Genomic DNA, 27017 nt, shown 5'->3' with positions numbered 1-27017 from the left:
ATTTTTACTACATACCCTCAGGCTGTAAACAAAACAAAACTGTAAATACTGAACACCAGTAAATGGGTTTGTTTGGTTTTTACAACATTACGGAGTAGCAATTCTGAGTTACTTTCTGTGTTTTCTAGGATTGAGCAAATAAATAAGTAATGAGGGTCAGATTTCTCACTGTCAAATGGAGTTACAAATATGGAAGCAGGGAGGGAGCCTAAATGCACCCCATAATAATGGCTGGAAAACAAAACCTTAATATGTAATCACAGCTTTTAAAACATTTAGATACAGAGCTGTGTGTGTGAGTTTGTGTACATGTTCCTTAGCTCTGTCCACTGAGAGGGTTCTGATGATTAATTTTATGTGTCATTTGACTAGACCACAGAGTGCCCAGATATTTGATTAAATATTATTCTGAATGTTTCTGCAAGGGTGTTTTTGATGATAGTAACACTTCAGTCATAAAGCAGATTGCCCTGTGTTGTGTGTGAACTTCATCCAATCCGTTGAAGGTCTAAAAATAAAACAAATAGACTGACCCTTCCCTAACAGGAGAGAATTCCCTAATAGACTGCCTTCAGACTTAATCTGCAACATCAACTCTTCCTGCCTGATGGCTTTTGAACTGGATCATCCCTTGGTTTCCAGAGCCTGCCATCCTACCAGCAAACTACACCTGAAGCCTCCATAGTCACAGGAGCAAATTTCTAATGATAAATCTCTTTATGCATATGTCCTACTGGTTCTGTTTCTCTGGAGAACCCTAATACAAGGGTCTAAAATCAATAACATCTCAGTAGCAATGAGCATAGGTGCCTGGATCATGATTTCTAGCTACTATTACCATTAAAAAAAAAAAATCAGGACTCCTTGAAAAAATGGCATATTCTAAGGCCAGTGGAGAATATGTAAATTGACTCTGGAAAATCTTGTTGCTAGAATATAAAGTTACTTAAAGATTTATAGGTACATGTCAGAAGAACACAGAATAATTCAGGTAAGAATTATTGTATGGTAAAACACATAGGTAAAAAAAGTTATGAAAAATCAAATATTTTGAGATTCTCAAGGCATCTCCTCTAAAGATACTTATTAGTTACAAAGGAAAAAAAAAAGTAAGTTTACAGTGGAGAAACATGGAGGACACCACCATATCCACGTGATAAGAATTTACATCACCAGTACTGGAAAAACAAAAGCATGGGCCTCCAGATAAGATATACAGATACACTTCTGTAGTATTCCAGCCAAAACCATATAACCTAAACCTAATCAAGAAGAAATGTCAGACAAATCCAAATGGTGCAATATTTCTACAAAACAACTGACATATATTCTTCAAAAATGTCCTATCATGAAACACAAAGAAATACCAACGAAGTGTTCTAAATGAAAGATTTTAAAGGTATGACATGAGAAAATAATACACACTCTTAGTCTGGAATCTATGCCAGGAAAAAAAAAAGTTTCTTGTTTACTCAAAGGTTGTTATAAAATTCAGCAAAATCTGAATAAAACCAGTACACTGTTTTATCAAAGTTAATTTTCTGACTTTGGTTATAGTACTGTGGTTATATAAGAAAATATCTTTAAAAAAAAAAAAAGAAAGAAAATATCCTTGGTTTTTAGGAATGCATCCTGAAGTACTTAGGGGCGAAAGGACATAATGTCCGCAACTGCTCTCAAATGGTTCAGAAAATATATATATATATATATATATTTACTGCTTTATGAAAATCACATGTGATAAAAAGTCAACATTTAGTGAACTGGGGCTAAGGAATATATAGAATTCTTTGAATTATTGTTGCAATCTTTCTGTGTGTCTGAAGTTACTTCAAAATTTTAAAACTGGGTAAAATTAAGTATTTGATAATAGGGCTTTCTACATCATTCCCCCACATGTGTGCACCCACACACACATTATTACAAAAACTGAAACCAAAAACCAAAGAGAGACCTTCAAATTATTCTTTTCCTAAAACCTCTATATAAATGGCCACATAAACTGCCAGCTCTACCTTCTTCTCTTCAACAGCACTATAGCTTCAATTACTGTATAACCTCTAAAAGATTCCCTACTTCAGAATCTCGTCTTTTGCATGCTTGCAAAATGAATCACCTGACTACTCTACTAGAAAATCCTGAACAGTCCTCCATGGTCAACTCTGGAGTCAGCCTTCAGTCTTTCCAGAACATGCCCCTGACTCTCTCTACCTAATGTTCTCATCAGCAAGAAACCAAGTCCAGTTCTCTGAACTTGCAATGCTATTTAACTGTTTGTGTTCTAGCATGTGCAGTTCTCTCTGTTGAAATACCCTTCCTCTATCTTGTCAAAGAAATTCTCATTTATTCTTTAAAACTTATCTTAGCTTCACCTTGTCTATGAAAGCTTCCCTGACACAATACTCAATGTCAGGATAAGTAACTGTTCTCTCCCTTCCCAGTATTACTATTTTATCTTCTGCCATCTCTTTTATCTTGTCACACAGCATAACTATCTCCCATTCTAAGATGAATGGGGACTCCATGACAGACAGGATTAAGTTATGCTCATTCACTGAATTAACTTCGAATACAATAGGTCCTCAAGTAGTGTTTATTAACATGAGTAATTACATTTACAAATATACAAATTATGAGAATACAGGTTTAAAAAAAAGTTAAGCAAGCCTCAAACTATATGTTGAAAAGTAAAAGTTGAGAAAATAAAAAATAATCATAAAATTAATAAATATTTCACAGGGGAGATGACATGTGCTTTGCTTGTTATTTAATATAAATTAGAACAAGCCCTAAATGTAAGGGTTTTTTGCTTTTATCTCTGAAAAATAATCTGATGTCATTTTTTAATTTTTATTTTCTATGATTTGATGATTAAGAACACTTTGTTTTTCATAGGCCTTTAATTTTTTTTTAAGATTTTATTTATTTATTTGACAGACAGCGATCACAAGTAGGCAGAGAGGCAGGCAGAGAGAGAGAGGAAGGGAAGCAGCCTCCCCGCTGAGCAGAGAGCCCGATGTGGGGCTCGATCCCAAAACCCTGGGATCATGACCAAAGCTGAAGGCAGAGGCTTTAACCCACTGAGCCACTCAGAAGCCCCTTTCATAGGCCTTTAAATCATGAAATGAAACTGAAGTAAATTTATGTAAATGAAATAATAGGAAACCAAAAGGAATTTTATTTCCTAATAATTAGTACAAGAATCACTGTTTTGGCTAAAGTACTTTAAAAGCAGTTAACTCCTGATTTAAATTCAACCCTATAAAAATCTAAAAACCTCTTAATCTTGTTTTCTCTATCTAAAACTAAACTGATTATATAACCTATCACAAAGAAGTTTAAAGAAAAACACTACAATCATTACACTTGCACTACTTCATGATATACACATTATAGGGATAAATGAAACTGCTTTCTAATTTTCAGAGAGAGATGCTCAATTATCAGTGCTCAAATTATCAATAATCCATGTTAAAGCTTCCATGAAAAAAGTGCTGTCACATACCAATATGCAAAATCATAACTATAAAAATTAGCACTGTTGTTGACATCTTTGATATCTCCTTCTGGTCTTGATAAAAAACCCTCCTGGTTTTTCCAATGGTCACTCTGTCTTAGCATTTTGAGGACCAGGCATGATCTGACCTTTGCTTACCTGGTCCTTCCTAAGTGTTTCTATCACAGCCTATATTTCCAAGTACAAACTTTAGCATCTGTTATTAACAGTATATGTTCCAGAAGTTCAAAGACTGGGCCAATTTTACTTTACTTTGACATCTCTCCTTTCCCTACAAATGACAAGCGCAGCGTGTGGAGCATAAAAAGAATTCAATAAATAATTTTTTTTAAAAGGGGGTGGAGGGGCGCCTGGGTAGCTCAGTGATTTAAGCCTCTGCCTTCAGCTGAGGTCATGATCTCAGAGTCCTGGGAAAGAGCCCCCAATCGGGGGCGGGGGGGTGGGGGGAGTCTCTACTCAGCAGGGAGCCAGCTTCCCCTCCTCTCTCTGCCTGCCTCTCTGTCTACTTGTGATCTCTCTCTCTCTCTCTGTCAAATAAAGAAATTAAATCTTTTTTAAAAAAGAGAGAGAAATGGCTGAATTAGTTGGAAGACATTTTAAGTGGTAATTTTCATATAAATACAGTTTATTTTCTTTAGGAATAAGGAAGGCGATTATTTTCCAGAATAAGCACTAATAATCAGACATGTGTGCCAAAGTAGGCCTTTAGACGTACCTTTAGTAGGTCTAAAGGCCTACTTTCAGTAGCAATAAAGGGTACTTCAAAATCTCCCCCTCAATGTTTGTAGAACGTCTTCTGCAACTGTTAACCAAAGACAGAGTCCACGGGCATTGGTACCTTTATCGCTTATTAGAAGGACAGAGATACAACTCTGGCAACAAATTTTGAAATGATTCTGTAAGTATAATGACACTGATACACCCACAGGAAACTGCTGGCATACTGAAAACAAATGCCTTCTCTTGAGCTTCCCTCAAGAGTCCTTATGATCATGCAGTGCCTAGGTGGCTCAATGGGTTGAGCATCCAACTCTTGATTTCAACTCAGATCATGACCTCAAAGTAGTGGGATCGAGTCCCACATCAGGGTCCACATTGAGCATGCACTGTGCTTATACCTCTCTCTCTGCTTCTACTCCTGCTCATGTGCACATGTTTTCTCTCTCTAATAAGTAAGTAACACCTTAAAAAAAAAAAAGTCTGATGATCATGAATTAAATTCCTTCAAAACTTTTATATTCCATAATATACATTAAATAAAACATTATATCTACAGCATACACTATATTTAGAAAAACAAAAAATCTAACAATTGACAGTAATCTAATAACACTTCACAATGCATTAAAATTTTCTTAATATAAACTACAACTCTTTTGAAATAGTCCCCTCACAGTGATGCCAGTTTCCATATAAAATCAGAAATTAGCAAATTACTAACTATAGAACAAAGTCAGTGTCATCTTATAATTCTTTGTGTATCTTGCTTATAAAGGTCATATATAACAAAGCAAACCGAGTAAGTGTCCCAAAAATAAAGAACAAAGTAGAGCACCTAATTTCTTCTTCCTCAGAGGAAAGGCTTTGTTGTCATAAAAGTTAATTGAGTTCTTGTCTTTGATCCTATTTTTTTCTCTAGTGTTCTCTACTAACTGACCTCTTTTCTTTCTTCCTCATCTAACTTGTGTTTTTTTTTTCCTTAGCCCTAACTGCTTTTATTATTGAAACTTAAAGTCCTGTCTACCTCTAAAGTTAAATACACTACTTAGATGATACATGTCTACCAATTTTATCATAAGACATTTAAGAGTGCCACACTTACTAATCACTGCCAATGTCTGATTGCTCTGGTAGCACATTCCTTTTTTTACAATTAGTTAAGTTATTATATTTTTTCTGTGTATCTCAGTGCTTGACAAAAAATAAATACTCAAAGTTAGATTATATAAAAGAATGCTACATTATCTGCAGTGTCCCTACAACTATCTTGCAAAAAAAAAAAAACCAACAATTTTTAGTAATTTAAGGTATCTAAAGAAATACTTTTTTCATTAAATGCCTTCTCTTTGCAAATCAGATCATATTTCATGCAATGCTTCATACTACAATCACACAGGTGTCATTTGTAGGATGGACAATAGGGTTTTTAAAAGCCTGCTATGGTAAAAACAATGAAAGACAAAGTTCAAAACTGCACAGCTAGAAGCATTTCAGAATAGAACCTTAAAAGTAACTGAAACCACTAATACTCACTTGTATTTTTTGATAGTATCATTCTAGACCTGTGGTTCTCAATCTGGCTATACATGAGAATCACGTGGGGAACTTTTAAGAAATATCCACTCCAGGTCAACTGAATCAGAATCTCTATGGTTTGAACCTGGACATGAGAACCGTTTCAAACCTCCCCAGGTGACTATAATGTTCAATTAGAATTCAAAACCATTAGGAGTCCATAATTATTAACTTAATAAAATATTAAGCTATCATTTAGCACAAACAACATTTTATTCTTAAAGAACTGCCATTCAACTAATTTAAGTCTTTAAATTAATCTAGCAGTATGACAACACTTAAGACCATTCCTCAACAAAAATGAGGTCCTCCACTATCATTTGCTGGTGATGCAGAAATTTCAACAATTAAAACTATGATTATTATTTTAAAAGGAATATGGGGCTACTATAATACAAATATGTTATTTCAGTATTTTACAGTAATTCAAGGTTCAAATTCTCCAGAACAGTTGATGAGATGCAATGAAATACCTAACAACCTGCAAGTTACAGGGTGATAGGAAATGCCTTGAGATGAAGAACTGAGGCTTCTCAGGCAGAAGAATCAATTGATCAAGGCCATGTTATAAAGACAGTACAAGTGTAGAATCTGTACAGAACAGAGGCGGAAGTTCAGCGTGATGGAGTCAAACAGGAATACTCAGATATGGGAAGAAAAGCTAAGACTCTGTACAGACTGAAAAGTCTCAGAATGACAGACTCATTAGTCTGTCCTACTTGCACTAACTAAAAATGAATGACAGGGTGTTCCACTTCTGACAAGATGGAATACTTTTCTCATTCCTCTCACTAGGTAAAACTGAACACCCTCACACATAAAACAAACCTAAGAAGTCTGTGAAAGGTGGAAAGAGGAAGGCAGACTGGCTAGGGACCTCAGGACCCAAGGAACAAGTCTGTGGTAAATTCCCTGGGTTTTCTTTTGTCTTCATGTATCTCACAGCTAGAGTTAAAATGCTGACCACCTGCAAACACCAACAGATCAAAATTAGAAAGACCCCAACAAAAGCTTGCTCTCCTTAGCCAAAAGACCAGGAAAGGGCAGTCTAGCAAGATACAAAACTTTTAGATAATGACTGTGATATTCTAGCTAAACAATACACGAAAAAGTGACCCCACTCTTATCCATGTCAGCAAAACCTGAGTGAGGAGACCAGACTTCCACCCTCAGGAGTATGTAATGAGGTGCTCTTAGAACCCCAAGCAGGATGGTGTCACAGATAGCCAAGAAATGAGCCCTCACCCTCCAGTACCTGCCATCCCTGTATGTAAGTGAAAACCACATAGAAAGCTGTTAGAATTATTAATTAGATAAAGGTTTTAAAGCAGCCATAATAAAAATATTTCAATGAGCAATTGTAAACATACTTGAAACAAAAGAAAAACTAGCCTCAACAAACAAAATCTCAGCAAAGAAATAAATAGAAGATAAAAGTTCCCAGATAGGAACTTGAACTAAAAGGTAAAGTAACTGAATAAAAAATTTAAAAATACACTGAGCTAACAACAACAACAACAACAATAATAATAAATATACTGAACTGAACAGAATATAAAAGAAAAATACAGTACAGCTGGCCCCTGAACACGGCAGTAGAAAATCCACACATAACTTTTGACTCTCCAAAACTTTATTAACAGACTACTGTTGACCAAAAACTTCACAGACAACACAAAGTCAATGAACACAGGTTTTATATCTTGTATGTATCATATGCTTTATTCTTACCATAATGTAAGCTAGAGAAAAGGTTAAGAAAATCCTAAGGAGGGGCCTCTGGGTGGCTCAGTCGTTAAGCGCCTGTCTTGGGCTCAGGTCATGATCCCAGGATCCTAGGATGGAGCCCCACATCGGGCTCCCTGCTTAGCAAGGAGCCTGCTTCTCCCTCTCCCACTCACCCTGCTTATGTTCCCTCTCTCACTATATCACTCTCTGTCAAATAAGTAAAATCTAAAAAAGAAAGAAAGAAAGAAAATCCTAAGGAAAATACATTTACAGTACTGAACTGCATTTATTGATACTATAAGATTACATTGTTTTTACAAGATGAATTGTCTGTACTAACAAATCTACATCAATACAGTCCTACAGGATACAAAACCATAGATACTATGAATATTAATAACACTAGGCATCAGAAATTAAGATAATGTGAAATAAAAAGTGGCTTCAAAATTATTACAGTAGGACAGTATATACTACAGTTAACTTAATGCAGAAGGGAAGGGAAAAGGGAAAGGGAAAAGGAGGAAAGGGAAAGGAAAGGTAAGAGAAGGAAAGGAAGAGAAAAGAAAAAGAAAGAAAAGGCATACAGATCAATGAATAAGAAATGAAATTCGCCCTTCTTCCAGATGACTCATTTGTCTATATAGGAAATCCTAAGGAATCTATCAAAAAACTTTAAAAATAGGGGCGCCTGGGTGGCTCAGTGGTTAAAGCCTCTGCGTTCGGTTTGGGTCGTGATCCCAGGGTCCGGGGATCGAGCCTCATATCGGGCTCTCTGCTCAGCGGGGAGCCTGCCTCCTCCTACTCTCTCTCTCCCTGTCTGCCGCTCTGCCTACTTGTGATCTGTCTGTCAAATAAATAAAAATCTTAAAAAAAAAAAAAACTTTAAAAATAAATGAGTTCACCAACGTTGCAGGATAAAAAATATCATACAAAAATCAACTGTATTTCTATATACTAATAATAAGCCTGTGAACACAAAATACAACACGATTTATAATCACTCTAAATAACAGAATGCTTAGATATTAACCTAATAAAACATACAATACTTCCACACTGAAAACTACAAAATGCTGATGAGAGTAATCTAAAAAGACCTATAAAACATGGGGAGAGATACCATGTTCATAGATTGGAAGACACAATATAATAAAGATGTCAAATCTCCTCAAATTGATACATGGGTTTCACGCAACTCCTGGCAAAATCCCTCTCCATCAAGATCCTTTGTAGATAGATTATTCTAAAATTTATATAAAAAGACAAAGGAACAGGATGTCTGGGTGGCTCAAGTGGGTTGAGCAGCTGCCTTCAGCTCGGGTCATGATCCCAGAGTCCTGGGATCAAGCCCTGGGATCGAGCCCTGCATCAGGTTCCCTGCTCAGCGGGAAGCCTGCTTCTTCCTCTGTCTGCTGCTCCCCCTGCTTGTTCTCACTCTCTCTGACAAATAAAATCTTTAAAAAAATAATAAAAAAATAAAATAAAATAAAAAAGACAAAGGAACTAGACTAAAATAAATTTGGAAAAGAATAAGGTAGGAGGAATCAGTCTACCAGATCTCAAGACATGCTATATACCTATGGTAATCAAGACTGTGGTATTGGCAGGGATGCCTGGGTGGCTCAGTTGGTTAAGCAGCTGCCTTCGGCTCAGGTCATGATCCCAGCGTCCTGGGATTGAGTCCCACATCGGGCTTCTTGCTCCGCAGGGAGCCTGCTTCTCCCTCTGACTCTGCCTTCCACTCTGTCTGCCTGCGCTCGCTCTCGCTCACTCTCTCTCTGACAAATAAATAAATAAAATCTTTAAAAAAAAAAAAAAAAAAAAGACTGTGGTATTGGCAGAAGAATAAACATATAGGTCAATGGAACAGAACAAAGAACCCAGAAATAGAATTATAAATGTGCCCGTTTTTTGACAAAGGTACAAAATCAATTCAAGGCAGAAAGACTACTTTTCCCACAAGTGGTACTAGAACAACTGGATATACATGGGAGGAAAAAAAAGAAAATTAACAAAATTAACACAAATTAACTCAAAATGGATCATAGTCTTAAATGTAAAAAACTCTAAAACTTTCACAAAAAGTTTTCCAAAATCTCAGAAGTCAATTTTCAGGATCTATAGCTAAGCAAGATTTCGCACCAAATGCACAATCCATTAAAAAAATTAAAAACTGGACTTCATCAAAATCAAAAACTATTGCTCTGTGAAAGACCATGTTAAGAGAATGAAAAAACACAAGCTACAGAGTGGAAAAAAATATTTTCAAACTACCTATCTGACAAAGAATTAATATCTAGATAATATAAAACAATACCTGAAATTTCCAACAGTTTTAAAAAAAGTCCAAATAGAAAATGGGCAAAAAACATGAATAGAGTTCCACCAAAGAAGATGTACAGATGACAAATAAGCACATGAAAAGATGTTCAATATCATCCAGCCACCAACACAATACAAATTACACCAACAGTGAGACCTCACAATGCACTTATCAGAATGGCTAAAATTAAAAGTCAAAAACCAAATGTTACCAAGAATGCAGGAAAAAAAAAAGGATCACTCACTGCATTAGTCTGCCAGGGATGCTATAACAAAATACCACAGACTAAGTGGCTTAAACAACAGAAATTTATTTTCTCACAGTTCCAGAGGCTAGAAATCCAAGATCAAGGTGTCGGCAGGTTTGATTTCTTCTAAGGCCTCTTTTTTTTGGCTTGCAGATAACTACCATCTCATCTCACTGCACCCTGACATGATCTTTCCTCTGTGAATCGATATCTCTCAAGGATGTGTATCCACATTTCTTCTTCTTATAAGGACATCACTCAGATTGGATTAGGTCCACTGTAAAGGCTTCATTTTAACATATATTGCATCTTTAAAAGCACTACCTCCAAAACAATCATGTTGTGAGATACTGAAAGTTAGGACTTCTACATATCAATTCTGGAGGGATCAAAATCCAGTCCATAAGGGAGACAAACCATAAGAGACTCTTAATCTCACAAAACAAACTGAGGGATGGGGGGGCGGGTATGGACATTAGGGAAGGTATGTGCTATGGTGAGTGCTGTGAAGTGAAGTGTGTAAACTTGGTGATTCACAGACCTGTACCCCTGGGGCTAATAATACATTATATGTTAATAAAAAATTTAAAATTTTCTAAAAATTAGTAATTCATTATACCTTAAAATAGTTATATATTAGTGGTGTATAATTAAGCATATGCTTTGGATAGTGTCCTTTGTTTCCAAAAGTTATTAAAAATAATAATAAAATTCTGTTTCATCAGAAAAAAAATCAGTACATAATATTCATACACTGCTACTGGGAATTAAATGGTACAGCCAATGTGGAAAAGAGTTTGACAATTTCTTAAAAAAAAAAAAAACATGAAAACCATACAACCCAGCAAATGCACTCCTGATCACTTATCACAGAAAAAGGAAGACTCATTTTCCCACAAAAACCTACATGGCGCATCTGCGTGGCTCAGTCCTGAAGTGTCTGCCTTCAGCTCAGGTCATGATACCAGGATCCTGGGCTCAAGACCCACCTCAGGCTCCCTGCTCGGCCAGAAGCCTCTTTCCCTCTCCCACTCCCCCTGCTTGTGTTCCTGCTCTTCGCTGTCTCTTTGTCCCTGCCAAACAAATAAATAAAATCTTAAAAAAAAAAAAAAACTACACAAAAATGTATGTAGCAGCTTTAGTCATAATAACCAGTAACTTAAAACAATCTAGTTCTCCTCAATGGGTGAATGTTTAAATAAACTGTGGTACATCCATAGTGTGAAAAAGTACTCAGCAATTAAAAAGAAACAAACCATTAAAATACAAAGTAACTTAAATGAATATCCAGAGGATTATAAGAATGAAGAAAAGCCAATCCCAAAGGTTTACATAATGCAGATTTCATTTACATAGCATTCTTGAAATGACAAAATTATAAAAAGAGAGAACAGATGAGTAGTTGACAGGTATTAAAGAAAAAGGGGGTAAGTAAGAAGGAAGTTATGTATGACTGAAAAAACAAAAAACTTTTTGTATCTTACTACAAACGGGTGGGAAGTTTCACTGAAACCTTTGCACTTTCTGATATTTAAATGATGTGCTATAAAAGTAAATTATAAGAATAATAATGATCAAATAGCAGTGGATGGGGAGATATTAGTTACCATATGTGGATGATTAAGGAGGGCCAGGCTCTGTGCTAAGCCAGACTTATCCTGGCTCCAACACCTATTCTTCCTTCACCAGGCTACGCTCAATTCTCCAATGTCATGGAAAATTAAAAACCAATGTCCAGCATGATCCTGAACAAAAGATATAAGTTATAAAATTACCTCTCCTCTTCTATCAACATTCTTATTTCCTTAATACCTTATCTTAGACAAGTATTAACGAGAAAAGCAGTAATTATATGCTTAAATGATTCACACTAAGATAGTAACTGATAGGCTTAAATAGTCTCACAATTTACAAAAGCAAGTTAATTCAAATGGCTTTTTTTTTATTTTTTTAAAGATTTTTATTTATTCATGGACAGAGAGAGATCACAAGTAGGGAGAGAAGCAGGCAGAGAGTGGGGGCGGGGGAGCAGGCTCCCTGCTGAGCAAAGAGGCCAATGTGGAACTTGATCCCAGGACCCTGAGATCATGACCTGAGCTGAAGGCAGAGGCTTAACCCACTGAGCCACCCAGGTGTCCCAACTCAAATGGCATTTAAACAGAAATTGTATGGGGGCACCTGGGTGGCTCAGTCATTAAGTACCTGTGTTCAGCTAGCCTCATGATCCCAGGGTCCTGGGACTGAGTCCCACATCAGGCTCCCTGCTCAGCGGGAGGCCTGATTCTCCCTCTCCCTCTGCTGCTCCCCCTGCTCCTGTTATCCTCTTTCATGCGTACACTCTTTCCCTGTCAAATAAATAAATAAATCTTTAAAAAAAAATAAACAGAAACTGTATGTTTAAGAAAGAATTAACTGGGGATGCCCGGGTGGCTCTGTCAGTTAAGCGTCTGCCTTCAGCTCAGGTCATGATCCCAGGGTCCTGGGATTCAGTCCCACATCCAGCTCCCTGCTCTGTAGGGAGTCTGTTTCTCCCACTGCCTGCTGCTCCCCCTGCTTGTGCTCTCTCTCTCTCTCTGACAAATAAATAAATAAAATCTTAAATTAAAAAAAAAATAGAATTAACTGTACTCCAAGTGTTGTCATCTGTTCAATTCAGGTGCCCCAAAGCATGATTCTAAATTTCTGATCTTGGAGTTGTGGCTTTTTTTAAAGTAAACTGGATACAAAGGCCAAATTACAAAGCAGCAGTAATAGTTTCCATCATATGACAAGACGTCTTTCTGGTTAGCTGCCTGTCCTGCAGAGAGGAAATATTTGGAACAGAGCTTTTATTTGTCTGAGTAAAGATAACCCAGAATCTGGTGAAAATTGCAAAAATCCACATTTGTCCTCTCAGCTGCCTATGAGCTTCCCTTTCCCCTGCCTTCTGGGTTTTCTACGACCCTCAGGATATCCTTCATGCTTCTGGCCCCCAGGAGGGAGCTTTCTTCCAGCTTACTCTATCAAAACAGAAAAGGACTTATAAAGAACTGAATTCCATCTTTTAACAGACTTGTTTCAGACTTGTTTCGTAGTTTAAGGCATCTAGGAGATGTTTTCCTTTTGGTTTGATTTGATTTGAGGGAGTAGGAGATGTTTGTTTTTATTTTGCTGAGTCCTCTAGAAATGCTTTCATACCGCTTTCTGCCTGGGGAAACCAGGTCAAAAGAGTTCACAGGTTACAAGAGCTCTACTTTGCCCTCTCCACTCTTTTAATCCTATTCGGAAGCCAAGAATCTCAAATTCTAAGGACCCAGATTCCAATTTCATGGTGTCTACTTCCTTCTCCTCGTTTGGTATCTCTTTATCTTTCTTTCTTTCTCTCAGAATGGTGGTCATTTTGTACCTCTTCTCCCCTCCAATCCCCCCTAATCTGTTCTCGTATTTCAGAGTTCTTAGAGCCTCCAGTGTGTAGCGGGGACTGTCTGGTGGAAAGGGTCTGTGTCCTTCAAGATGGGCTAGGTTAAGCTCATGAACTCCAAATATGAAACTCAACAAAGGAAAAGAGCAAAGGGCCATCAAGCCCACTACCCTGCCCATCCAGGTTACGTAAAGTAAGATTCAACACTTTTGGTTTTTATACCGTAGTTAGTGGTGGGGTTGGGGGATTAGAGGGGGGCAGTTAACCATAACCACTTAACAGTACACAATATATGATATCGGAGGGGCCGCTGGGTGGCTGTCAGTTAAGCAGCTACCTTCAGCTCAGGTCATGTTCGTATGATCTTGGGATAGAGTCCCGAGTCAGGCTCCTTTCTCAGTGGGAAGTCCACTTGCCTTCTCCCTTTGCCTATCACTCTGCCTACTTGTACTCCCTCTCTCTGTGTGTGTCAAATAAATAAAAACCTTTAAAAAAAAAAATACATGATATCAGAAAAAGAACTACAAACTGACCATGATTATACATACCAGAGAATGCAATAATAAAGAAAAACTCATAAAACTGGATGTTAAAATTAATTACAAGGGCGCCTGGATGGCCCAGTTGTTAAGCGTCTGCCTTTGGCTCAGGTCTTGATTCCAGGGCCCTGGGATCGATCCCCGCATCCGGCTCCTTGCTTGGCAGGAAGCCTGCCTCTCCCTCTCCCTCTCCCACTCCCCCTGCTTGTGTTCCCTCTCTCACTGTGTATCCTTCTGTCAAATAAACAAATAAAATCTAAAAAAAAATTTAATTATAAATATACAACTAATAACAAAATATTTTAATTTCTGCCTAATTATTATGCAACATAAAAATAAGTATCATAAAAAAAATGTGTCAGGTTGATTAACTTTCAGTCTTACTTTAATGCAACTGCAGCCTTTCCTTCCAACCCGCACCCCTACAGCTTCCTTCATTTCTAGCTGCAAATGTAGGATGGTGGCAACCCTTCTTAAAACTTTTTAAAAAACAGGGGCCTGGGTGCCACAGTTGGTTAAGCCTCTGCCTTCTTGCTCAGGTCATGATCCCAGGGTCCTGGGATCAAGCCCCGTGAAGGGCTCTCTGCTCAGCTGGGAGTCTGCTTCTCTCTTTATGCTCTCCCCAACCCTCAAATAAATAAATAAAATCTTTAAAAAAAAAAAAAAGCTTTTTAAATAACAGTTACAAAGACACCCCACTATCACACCAGAAGAGAGGCCAGCAACTTAATGACCCACTAATGACCCACTTCTTGCAACCACAGTCTTTCCCACGTACAAATTATTCCTTACCTAGTAATTATAATTATTTCCACCATCAACATTTTTTATCATTTCCCAGCTGATGAAGTCCAGGTTACAATACAAGGAGCATCAAAATCTAAACTCTTAAATGGCTCAATAAAAAGATGCTCAGGGCGCCTGGGTGGCTCAGTGGGTTAAAGCCTCTGCCTCAGCTCAGGTCAGGATCCTGGGATCAAGCCCTGCATCGGGCTCTCTGCTCATCAGGGAGCCTATTTCCATCTCTCTCTCTGCCTGCCTCTCTGCCTACTAGTGATCTCTGTCAAATAAATAAATAGTCTTTAAAAAAAGAGATGCTCAAATTATTTCATAATAAAAGTAGGCACCAATCAATTGGCAAAGATCAAATAATTTGATAACATGGATACAGAAACACAGATGCTCTCATATCTTTTTTCGTTGTTATTAGAACAACTCAGCATTCTCATGTATCTGATGAATATGCAAAATACTATAACTTCTATGGGAGGCAAATTTGGCAAGATCTATCAAAATTACAAAGGCAAGTAAGCATTTCTAGAAATTTATCATATGGTATACTCACCTGCCCCACCACCGTGTACGAAATAACATATACAAACTTACTTATTGCAGTATTATTGTAAGGACAAAAAAGTGAATAATAGCAAACACTTATCTAGCACTTAATATAGCAGCAGACACTATTTTAAGCACTTTGCATATTTTCTCATTAAATTCTCTCAACAGTACTATAAGGTATGTGCTATTAACAACCCCATTTTAAAGATGAAGAAACTGAGAGGCCAAGTAAAAATAGCCCAAGATCACGTAACTAACATGTAACCAAGATTTGATCATGGGTAGTGTTAGCTCTGGAGCCCGTTTTCTTAACTGTTATGTTAAATCATCTAAATATAGATCAACAGGAAAATAACTGAATAAAATATATAGTACATCCATTTAAGGAGTATTACTTTTTTTTTTTTTTAAGATTTTATTATTTCTTTTTCAGAGAAAGAGAGGGGAAAATCGCAAGCAAGGAGAGCAGCAGGCAGAGGGAAAAGGAGGCTCTCTGTTGAGCAAGGAGACGAATGCAAGACTTGATCCCATGACCCTGGGATCATGACCTGAACTGAAGGCAGATGCTTCACTGACTGAGCCACCCAGGCACCCCAGGAGTATTACATTTTAATCTCTACACACAACTTGGAGCTCGAACTCCCCACCCAGAGTCAACCAGGCACCCCCAAGGGTATTACATTTTTTAAAAGAAAGTCCTTTAGTTCTCCCTCCTACTTTGAAGGCAGACTGAATTCAGTGACTCACTTTTAAAAATGAAGTACAAAAAGGGAAAAAAAGATAGTAACATTACATTGAAGAAAACTGGCAAACACTACCTTAACCAAGTGATCCAGGTTAACATCACCAGTAATGTCACAGAAATATCAAGTATTCCCTCACATGACATGATGAGAAGAGCAACTCAACTTTGTGTATTATTTTCAGAAAGCCATAGCCCTATTCTAATCATGAGGAAAACATCAGACAAACCCAAGTTGAGAGAGACTCTGTAGGCTATCTGACCAGCACTCCTCAAGACAGTTAAAAAAAAAAAAAAAAAGGACTGAGAAACTGTCAGAGGAAACTAGGGAGACAAGATAAATAAATGCAATGTGGTATTCTGGATGAAATCCTGTAACAGAAAGAGGACATTAATGGAAAAACTGGTGATATCCATATAAAGTCTACAGTGTAGTTAACAATAAGGTACTGATGTTCAGTTTCCCAGTTTTGATAAATGTACCACAGTAAGATAATAACATTTGAGGAAATGAAGTGGGTGAGTTATATATAGGCACTTTTTGTACTGTTTTGCACAACTTTCCTGTAAATCTGAAATTATTCCAAAGCAAAAGGTTTTTGGTTTTAAGATTTATTTATTTTAGAAAAAGAGAGCTGGGATGGGGGGTAGAGACGGGCAGAGAGAGAGAGTCCTAAGCAGACTCTGATCTGAGCATGGAGCCTGACTGATGACTCAACCCCACAACCTGAGATCACAACCTGAGCTGAAACTAAGGGTTGGAGGCTTAATCAACTGTGCCACCCAGGCGCCCCAAAAGGTTTATTTTTTTACAAAGAAGAAAATTCCTTGTGTACTGATATGAAAAAAATCTCTAAGAAATGATAAATGTAAGATACAGAATATTGTATATAGTATGGAAGAAACAGTTCCATATATAGGTACAGAAATATTTATTTGTGTAAAATGGACAGGAAAACACAAATGTATACAGAAAATATTTCTGGAAAGATACTTACAAATCTGATAATACTGGTTGACCCTATGGAGGAGAAAACTCAGTAGTTGAGAAACAGGAGTAAAAGGAAGACTTTTTAATGTGTCCTTTCGTACCTTTTTAATTTTGAAATATATGAATGCATTAGCTACTCAAAAAATAATTTAACTTTTAAAATTAAAAGGATGACAAAGACCTGAACTAAAGCAAAACCACTGGAAATAATATAAGGAATTAATTAGAATTTTAAGAGATAAAAAAGTCTAATCACCTCCATCTACCTGTTAAGGCTATCACATTCCATTCCTCAATTTTTCCACCGACCTAATTTTTCCTTAATGCACTAGAGACACTGTATTCTAGATGAACCAATCTGACTGCCAGTTTCAAAAATTCACCAACTTGTTCCTCAAATCTACATCTTTTCCAGCCAAACCTAGCTCTAAACATAAAAATCCACCTACTTATTGTACTATTCAGTATGCTGTATGTTTTTTCTATAAAAGGGATGGCAAATAGAGGCACCCGTGCTATCACTACTCCCACACCCAAAACAACAAAACTGCTCAGTGATCAGAGTGGTCTTTCCCACTAAATCTGCATGCTGCCTCCAACTACTCCGTAATGCAATGTTCCACAAAGCCACCATCAATCAAAGCTAGCCCATGAATAAAACCTATTTGCCACATCTGGTCTCTACTATATTAATCTGTTTGCCTTGATATGTTCTTCCATGGATTTCATGTATATTTATTTACATATACACCACTATTTTGTTCTGAAAATGATTGAGACAAGAATATGTGAACTATAAAAAGTTAATAAATTTTTAAAGTAAAAGCAAAAGAATAAAGAATACACTAAAATGGTGCCAAGAAAAAGAAAAAAAAAGTAGAGCACAAAATCACTATGCCTGCTCTGGAGTGTGCCACAAATCTGGCTTTGGCTTTCTAGTAGCCATCACAAAAAGGAAAACCCAGTCCACAGTCCTGGAGATAAAACAGAAAGGTACTCCAATGAGGAACTTCTATCTACTTAGACCAAAGAGGAATTTTTATAAAACAAAAAGAACAGGACTCCTGGGTGGCTCAGTCGGTTGGGCAGCTGCCTTCAGCTCAGGTCATGATCCCAGCATCCTGGGATCCAGTCCCTCATTGGGCTCCTTGCTCAGCGGGGAGCCCTCTCCCTCTACCTCTGCCTGCCACTCTGCCTGTGCTCACTCGCTCCCTCTCTTTCTGAGACAAATAAATAAAGTCTTTTAAAAAAACGGGGGGGGGCACCTGGGTGGCTCAGTGGGTTAAAGCTTCTGCCTTCGGCTCAGGTCATGATCCCAGCTGGGGTCCTGGGATCAAGCCCCGCATCAGGCTCTCTGCTCATCAAGGAGCCTGCTTCTTGAATGAATGATGAATAAATAAGGATTAGTTTTTATTGTAGCATGAATAAATAGAATCTTTAAAAAAAAATTAAAATTAAAATTAAAAAAAAATTTTTAAAAGAGAGAGAACACTATAAAATGCAAAAGATATAGAAGATAAACAACTACCAGTTTTCAAAGAACTGGGATGTTTGTGATAGTGCCCATCAGGCGATACATATGGTACCTTACAAAAACCCAATGCAGCAAAATTGATTTTCCAAAAAGCAGGCACAAGCTTTAAGAACTCACTCTGTCCTTTTACTTTGTTTCTTCCTTCAGTGCCTCCCTAAGAGTATAAACTCTTTGAAGAGGAGAACCATATTTTCCAACACATAGAGCTCATGACACTTTGTACTGTATTCTGCCAAAAAGAAAAATTCAGTATCAATGAGAATTTACATAGCACAACTCAAACCTAATTCTGATAAAAATTCTCTAAACTAAACATAGGAATTCCCACTCCTACCAAATAGCATAAAAATGATAAATGAAGCTTCAGTAGACAGAATTTCGTGACCTTCTATACTATTATTCAATCACAATTTAATTTGTAATGTCCTAACAGCATTTTATTTTTAGTATCCCTAGCACAAAGCTAGCAAAAAAGCCAAATCAATATCATTGCCTCTGATCAAATAAAATGAAACTCAGAGCAAAAGCTTTGGCAAACCCTATCAAAGGAAATACAATACAACTGACTACCTTTCAAGAACATAATCAATAGCTCTTTATACACCAGCTGACAAAGGTAGGTTCATTTTTTAAATGACTCTGCAAGTCTGCAAGTAGACAATGAATTATAATGCATTTTTCTACTCCTTTCCAAGAATTTGTAATTTCTGTAAATGAACAACACAAGTACTTAAAAACTTAAATTATGGGCGCCTGGGTGGCTCAGTGGGTTAAGGCCTCTGCCTTCAGCTCAGGTCATGATCCCAGAGTCCTGGGATCGAGCCCCATATTGGGCTCTCTGCTCAGCGGGGAGCCTGCTTCCCCCTTTCTCTCTGCCTGCCTCTCCGCCTACTTGTGATCTCTGTCTGTCAAATAAATTTAAAAAAATAATAATAATAAAAACTTAAATTATTACTCTCAAGTATATGCATTAGGATACATTAACCATCCTGTATTTGTATTTTATTAATGGGAATCATTAATAAATAAGTAGTCTCATCCTATACTGGTTCAGTTTGGGGTTGTTGTTTTTTTTAATAAATTTGGTATTTCAGTTTGCAGTATGCTCATCTGGAATTCCCTGTACGCAGGGGCACACCCTCTCATCCCCAAGAGAGGATAGCTGTACCGAGTAGACTGAACAAACATGGACAGGCGTAGAGGGTGGGCAGTACCTTTAAATGGATGTCAGAAAATCCAATTCCTGCACCTTTGTTTTGACTGTTAAGATGGGAAATAAACGTCATCTCTATTTGATAGAGTTATTGAAAGGATTAAATGAGGTTAAGATTTGTAAACAGTCTAAATGCATATAGAATAGGTGCTCAACAAGTGTTAGTTTTCCTACTGTTTTTTTTATAGGTAAGGAAACAGAAGCTAAACAGACTTGTCCAAAGCCAATGGCTAATAACCGTGAGACACAGGCTAAAACTCCAAGGTCTTAATGCTCTTTCCAGTACACCAAGCAGCATGCTAACAGCAGAACCCAATACCTCATGTTTGTCACTGATGACCATACAAAGAAAAAAATAAAAAGTCTGAACTCCTATTAGATGCTGAACATATACTAATCTCTTTCCTAATACCTACCCTATAAAGTGATATTTATCCCATTTTACTGAGAGAAATTATTAACCTGTCCAAAGTCACAAAGCTAGTAAATCATAAAGCGGATTAAATCAAGTGTTTACACCACTACTTTTCCCTACTAAGCTGCCTCAAAACCATACAAGTATTTACAAATCATGGTCTACTAAACTCGAACTCTAAATGGCCTAGAAAGTTTTAAAGGATTCTTTCACCAAAATTGTAACAGAAAATAAGAACCAAAACTTAACAGACCAAATAAAAACAAGAAAAATTTGAAAGGTTGCCTCAGAGCTCTTCCCTCTCCCAAGGTTATCCAGGAATTTCTAATAAATGCTTAGAGGGCAGATATTTTTACACTATTCTAAAGCACAGGGGAATAAAGGAATATTTCTCAATTCATTCTTAGAGGTAAGCTTAATCCTGATACCAAACCCAGGCAATAGTAATAAATATTACATTTATCATTTGTGACTATAAATGCTTAATATATTTCATTTAAAAGTGTAGTATGATCCTATTTGTAAAGGAAAAACCATTGTGAATGTATGTATATAATATGGCCAGATTTGTAAATGCATATTTATACATATGCACACAGAAACCAAAGACACAAGTGGAAATATAAATCCTAAACTTTTAACAATTGTTACCTGGGACAGGAATGATCTTGGGGGTGAAGGAAGGGAAGGGGACCAGAAGTAAAGAAGATTTTCAGCTTTTATTGAATATACCCACATATTATTTGAATTTTTATAATGAACATGTACCATGTTTGCTATTAAAATATACAAATGAAAAGCACAGCCTAAATACTCATTTGCTGTTATCTCTTCTACATGCTACAATAAAAACTAATCCTTTTATTCACTCATTGGACATTCACTTATTTAACCAACATTCAGGGTGTAGTTCCTATGTATGGGCACTGAGCTAATAAACACTTGTGCCAGCCACCAGGTACTTAGAGCCTTTTTTTTTTTTAAAGTAAACTCTATGCCCAACATGGGGCTTGAATTCAGGACCCGGAGATCAAGAGTCACATACTCTACCAACAGGGCCAGCCAGCCAGGCATCCCTAGAGTCTATTTTTTTTTTTTTTCAAAGATTTATTTATTTATTTGAGAGAGAGAGAGAGAGAGAAAGAAAGAGTATGTGTCCACAGGGCGAGGAGCAGGTGCAGAAGGAGAGCTAGAATCTTTCTTTTTAAAAAAAATTTTTTTTAATATTTTATTTATTTATTTGACACAGAGAGAGAGATGGACACAGCTAGAGAGGGAACACAAGCACTGGGAGTGGGAGAGGGAGAAGCAGGCTTCTCATAGAGCAGGGAGCCCAAGGTGGGGCTTAATCCCAAGACCCTGGGATCATGACCTGAGCCAAAGACAGGCAGTTAGCCACTGAGCTACCCAGGGGCCCAGAGAGGGAGAGTCTTAAGCAGACGAGCACAGAGCCCAACACAGGGCTAGATCGCTACCTGAGCCAAAACCAAGAGTTGGACTCTTAACCAACTGCACCACACAGGTGCCCCGTCTAGAGCCTATCTTTTAAAACACAGGATGGAACAACAGTTACTTCCTTCCATAAGTGCTGAATTTTAAATCAAGTTCTAATTTTTATCATTTATTATATTTTTAGGTCATGTGTCAGGGGTAAGAAATACATTCTTTTTCTGGAATTTGTACTGCCTTTCTTCTAAAAAAGAGTACTAGATAATTTTTGCTGGGTTTTTTGAGGGGGCAGGTTAAAAAAATTCATTTGTATTCAGAGTACTGGGCACTATGTCAGATAATGTACTTGCAAAGATAAATAATTAACATATGCCTCTACCTACCCTCTAAAAAGCTGATAATTTCGTATACCTATGTCTGATACAGAGTTCCACATAAAAACTGAAATTCGTATCTTAGTTATCCTGTACTTCGAAATGAAACTGGCAAACTGCCCTGCTCAAAAATAAAAGTTAATTTCAGTTTCACCCAGAATTTTAGTGTTTATGAAAAATGTTATATTATTCAATTATTTTAAGATACAGTGAATAAATCAGTGGAAAAATAGAGAACACGGAAGCTGCAGGATAATATAAAACACGATGTCTCAGTGAAGAGTGGGTTCTAGGATTAGCTATGCCACCAATAAGGTGGGTTACTAGGTTTAATTGTTCTGACTGCTTCCCTAGAGGAAATGTGAAAATCCTACCTAATTTCTTAGGATAGGAGAACCCAAAGAATTTATTTAAAAATAGTAAAATCTGGGATGCCTGGGTGGCTCAGTAGGTTAAGCCTCTGCCTTCGGCTCAGGTCATGATCTCAGGATCCTAGGATTGAGCCCAGCATCGGGCCCTCTGCTCAGCAGGGAGCCTGCTTCCCCCCGCCTCTCTGCCTACTTGTGATCTCTCTGTCAAATAAATAAATAAAATCTTAAAAAAAAAAAAATAAATAAAATATTTTTTTAAGAAAATAGTAAAATCTGATGAGTATCAGGCAGTATGACCACCTGCTTTTTGTTGTTTGGTTTGCTTTTATTTATTTCCCCCCACTTTGCCAATGATTAGCCAAGCAAATTTGCAAACACAATTTAACCTCTGTATGCCTCTTGGGGTAAAAAGAATGCAGGAAGTAGAGTTAGAAGACCTGAATTTATATTCAAACCCTCCTACTAACTCTGTAAGGTTAAAAAACAAGCAAATTATTTAACCTCTTTGCACCTTAGCTTCCCAGCAGTAAAATAGGGATAAACTTAACTTACAGAATTATTTCGAAGACGAAATAGAAAATACACGTGAAAACACAAAGTTAGAAGCTATTATAAATTAGACATTTTTCTAAAGAAGATAAACAAATAATCCATAAGAACATGAAATCCATACTCAACATCATTAGCCATTAGGGAAATGCAAATGAAAACCACAATGAGATACCACGTCACACCCACTAGGATGGCTATTATCAAAAAGACAACATTAACAAGTACTGGAGAAAATGGAACCCTCATACTTTGCTAGTGGACATGTAAAATGCTACAGCAGCTATGGAAAATAGTTTGGCAATTCCTAAAGTTAAACAGTTATCATATGACCCAGCAATACCACATCGAAGTATATGCCCAAGAGAACTGAAAACATGTGCACACACAAAAACTTGTAAATGAATGTTCATAGCAGCATTACTCATAATAGCCAGAAAGTGGAAACAACCCAAACGTCCATCAATGGATGAAATAATCATCAAAATGTGGCATATACATACAAGAAAGATTATTCAGCCATAAAAAGGAATGAAGTAGTGATACATGCATAATGTGAATAAACCCTAAAACTAAGATGCTAAGTAAAAGACACAAAGGGCCACATATTTGTATGATTCTGTTTATATGAAATGTCCAGGCAAATCTCTAGACAGAAACTAGATCAATGGTTGCCAAGTGCTGGGGAGGAGGAATGAGAGTGATAGCTAATGGGTATAAGGGTTTCTTTTCAGCAATTGAAAATGTTCTTGAACTGGTGATGTTTTGCACTACCTTATAAGTATACTAAAACCGCAGAATTGTATGCGTTAAAAGAGTAAATTCTACAGTATATGAATTATATCTCTATAAAAGAAAACTATTATAGAAATGTAAGTTTCTGTTCCTTTTCATTATTCAAAGTGCTACTTTTCTCAAGAGGCTGTTCCTGTATCCTGGAACAGCTATGAAAGCTCTTTGAAGTTCGATGTTACAAAGATGAACGGTATTTTGGGTAAAGTAAAACTACTAATCATGTTAGAAAAACTTTCCATGGATCAGATTAATTTGGCATAATTTTATTTCTTTAAAAGTAAAGTCCCTATTAATAGCAAGTTTGTTTTTAGGGAGTAGAAAGAGCTTCAAGGAGTTTTTACAGAGTACACCAGAGGGTGGGGGAGGGGGGTGGGATAAGCCAAAATGTTACACCCTTTTCTGCCTTTTTAATTACTGGACATTTACTTTTCAGATATGTCCTTGCCACTGATCAACTAAAACCCAAGTAGATGGAACTTTGCAACCTCTACCACATTCCGTGTTCCAATCTGCTGTCACTCTGCTAAATCCATCACCAGTTTCTAATCTCCATTACTCTTTCTTATTATTATTCTCAGGGCTCAAAATGCTTAGCAAACTATTTAAATATAATCAACTCATTCCCTAATGCTGGGAAATTTATAGAGTAAGGCCCAAATTTTAAGACGAAATTTAGTCTAGATTGCCTGAATAAAAACACAGCAAAATGACTTCCTGGAGTTTGGGATAGAAAAACAATCTATAGAGTTGTGTAATGCTAAGTCATTTGGGAATTTTTTCACGTATTGGGTCATGGGGTAAAAAGAGTCACCAACTTTTGTCCACAGAAAGTATTATGTATAAAAGCTTCCTGGTTCTAGAACAAAGAAGCATTTTATTGCTCAAAGCAAAAGTAAGATATTTTCCTTCCATTTAGTATTGTTATACTAAAATAGCATACCAATGAAACCAGCTAGGTAACACCATGACCAAGGTATGTGAACAAAAATAAATTGTGCTTTGTTATGTACTCTTCCTTGGGGCTTGGGGGGGGGGTGTTCACATCTAACAAAATACGCCAAAATCAAGCCAAAGAAAACCATATGGGTTAACATTTTCCAAAATGGGGGTATTTTCAGTGGCAATTTTAATTTAACCTATGCCACGATGTGTAACGGGTGTATTTATCACAGAAATAGGTGCATTAAGAGGTGCAGGAAGAGATGACCTGTCAAACGGCTGCTACAGAGTTACTCCCTCAACAGCACTTCCAACTTCTGGGGCGATACGCTATGTGTGTATGAGAGAAAGATGTCAAAGCACCAAGAAAACCACTTGCTGTCAGAGCAGCAGCGAGTCCAAACCGTGCATCCCACGGTGAAATCCCACCCGCACCCTCACGAGCCGGCCAGACTGCGGCTCCTTTCTGCTATCAGTCTACCTAACATATAAAAAATAAATACATAACCACAAATCCTTGCCAACCCTCTTCCTTCCCTTTGTGACTCCTTCAAAGGCTGGAGGGATGTTAACATCCGGCAGGCCCGGGGGAAGCCAAGACCCACGCCGCGAGGGAGGCATCCAGGAGGCATTCCGAGCCCCGGGGGCCTCGGGACGGGAGTCCCCCACCCACCGGGCAAGGCTGGTCACCGGCCACACAAAGAAGCCGGCCGCCGGAGCTGGTCGCTGGGCTCGTCCCCGGGGCCGGGCGCCGCCGCATGTGGTGCCCGCACGCCGGGAAGACGAGACCCGCCGGAAAATAAGGATTAACGCCCAAACCTGTTGCATGATGCGGGTCCCTTTCACCCATTAATGAACGAGGGCGCTTGGGGGGGAGGGGGCCAGAGCGACCGGGCTCTGAGGGCCGCGGCCGCACCCGGCAGCCAGCGCGGAGGCAGAGGCCGCCCGCGGGGCTCCCACCTCAGGCGCTTTGTCTGCGGTGGAGGCGGCGGCGGGGACGCGGGCGCCCCTCCCTCAGCCGCGCGGCTCCACCGCCCCGCGGCCCGAGCCCAGGAAGAAAGCCGGGCCCGCCGCCGCCACCGCTACCGCCTCCACCCGCCCGCGCCCGCTACCCGGCCGCGGGGCCTGCGCGCTCCTCCCGCCCGGGCCGCCTGGGCCGCGTGGCGGCCACACTCACCTGGCTGGCGCTGGCGCTGGCGCGAGCGCGGGCGGCAGACACCTCCGGGGTTGGTGGGGAGGACGCGGGGACGCGAGCGAGGCGCGGACGGAGGCGGAGGGCGAGGCGGGAGGAAGGCTGGCTGGGGGGCGGAGCGGCCCTGGACGGCGGCGGCGGCGGCGACTCCAGCCACTCGCGGCAAATCGCGTCCCGGCCCCTCCGTGCGTCAGGCAAGGGGCGGCGGCGCGGGCGGCCCGGCGACCTCCCCGCACCCGCGGCCCGACCCGCGTCCGCGCGACCCCGCGAGCGCGCGAGCAGCGGCGGCGCAGCGACCCCGCCCGGCGCGGGAAGGGGGCGGGACAGGGAATCCCACAGGAGTGGGGGCGGGGCGAGGAAGGGGCCTTCAACGTGCCCCTGGTGGACCCTGCGAACCTGGCCCGGCCGGGGACTCCGCGCTGCCCAGCCTGCAGTGGTGTAGATAATGAAAGGAGCACTGGAACTAGAGTCTGGAAGCCCGGGCTCAAGGAAAGACCCCTCTACTGGACGGCTTGCAAGTCGTTGCTTTTCTCTGTCCTCATCCTGAAATACGTAGGTTGGAGTACATGGTCTTCAAGATTTTCAAAATTCTGATCCCCACAGCCTGAAGAATGAAGGCACCTGGGGGGGAATGGGTCGTAGTGAGGAAGAGCTGGATTCAGGGCATTTGGTTTTCTTCGGGGATCTTTCCATTCAGCCCAAATTTATTCACAAATGACCCTCTGGTAATGGCTACTTCCCCCACCTTCACCAACTCTAGTTATTTTTCTACAAATGTACAGACTTCAGAGTCTTCGTTCTCCTGATTTTATTGCGCAAATCATTTTTGTGTCATTTCCTGAATTCAGTTCAAAAGAGTCATCAGCTGATACACACAAGCTCGGGAGGGCCATATGGTCCCAATCCCAGACCTTCCCTATTTCTCACTTCAGTATCACCTAATTCCATTGATAAAATCTTGCCCTTTCAACAACTAGGCAATCAAATTTCTCCCCACTGAAGTTCTCTGATTTGAAATCCCATGGATGAATTCTTCCTCTTAATTCTGTGACTAATAATC

At 38.9% G+C, this 27017-nt stretch overlaps 1 protein-coding gene across 3 annotated transcripts in view; it reads right to left on the bottom strand.

Annotated features, from left to right (window-relative positions):
- The window catches only part of SESTD1 (SEC14 and spectrin domain containing 1), a 140616-nt gene extending 114377 nt beyond the window's left edge, over positions 1-26239 (bottom strand). For 2 of the 3 annotated variants that reach the window (XM_045066619.1, XM_045066620.1), the window contains exon 1: positions 25943-26238. The gene's annotated coding sequence lies outside the window, so the exon portion shown is untranslated. Of the gene's footprint in view, positions 1-25942 lie in introns of all 3 variants that reach the window. The other variant, XM_045066621.1, reaches the window with a different exon arrangement.
- Between the last annotated feature and the right edge of the window lie 778 nt (positions 26240-27017).

This window comes from Mustela putorius, unplaced genomic scaffold (genome assembly GCF_011764305.1).
Source record: "Mustela putorius furo isolate JIRA1106 unplaced genomic scaffold, ASM1176430v1.1 tig00003869_pilon_pilon_pilon, whole genome shotgun sequence".
NCBI classification, from domain to species: Eukaryota; Metazoa; Chordata; class Mammalia; order Carnivora; family Mustelidae; genus Mustela; species Mustela putorius.
This window is presented reverse-complemented; position numbering and strand designations above follow the sequence as displayed.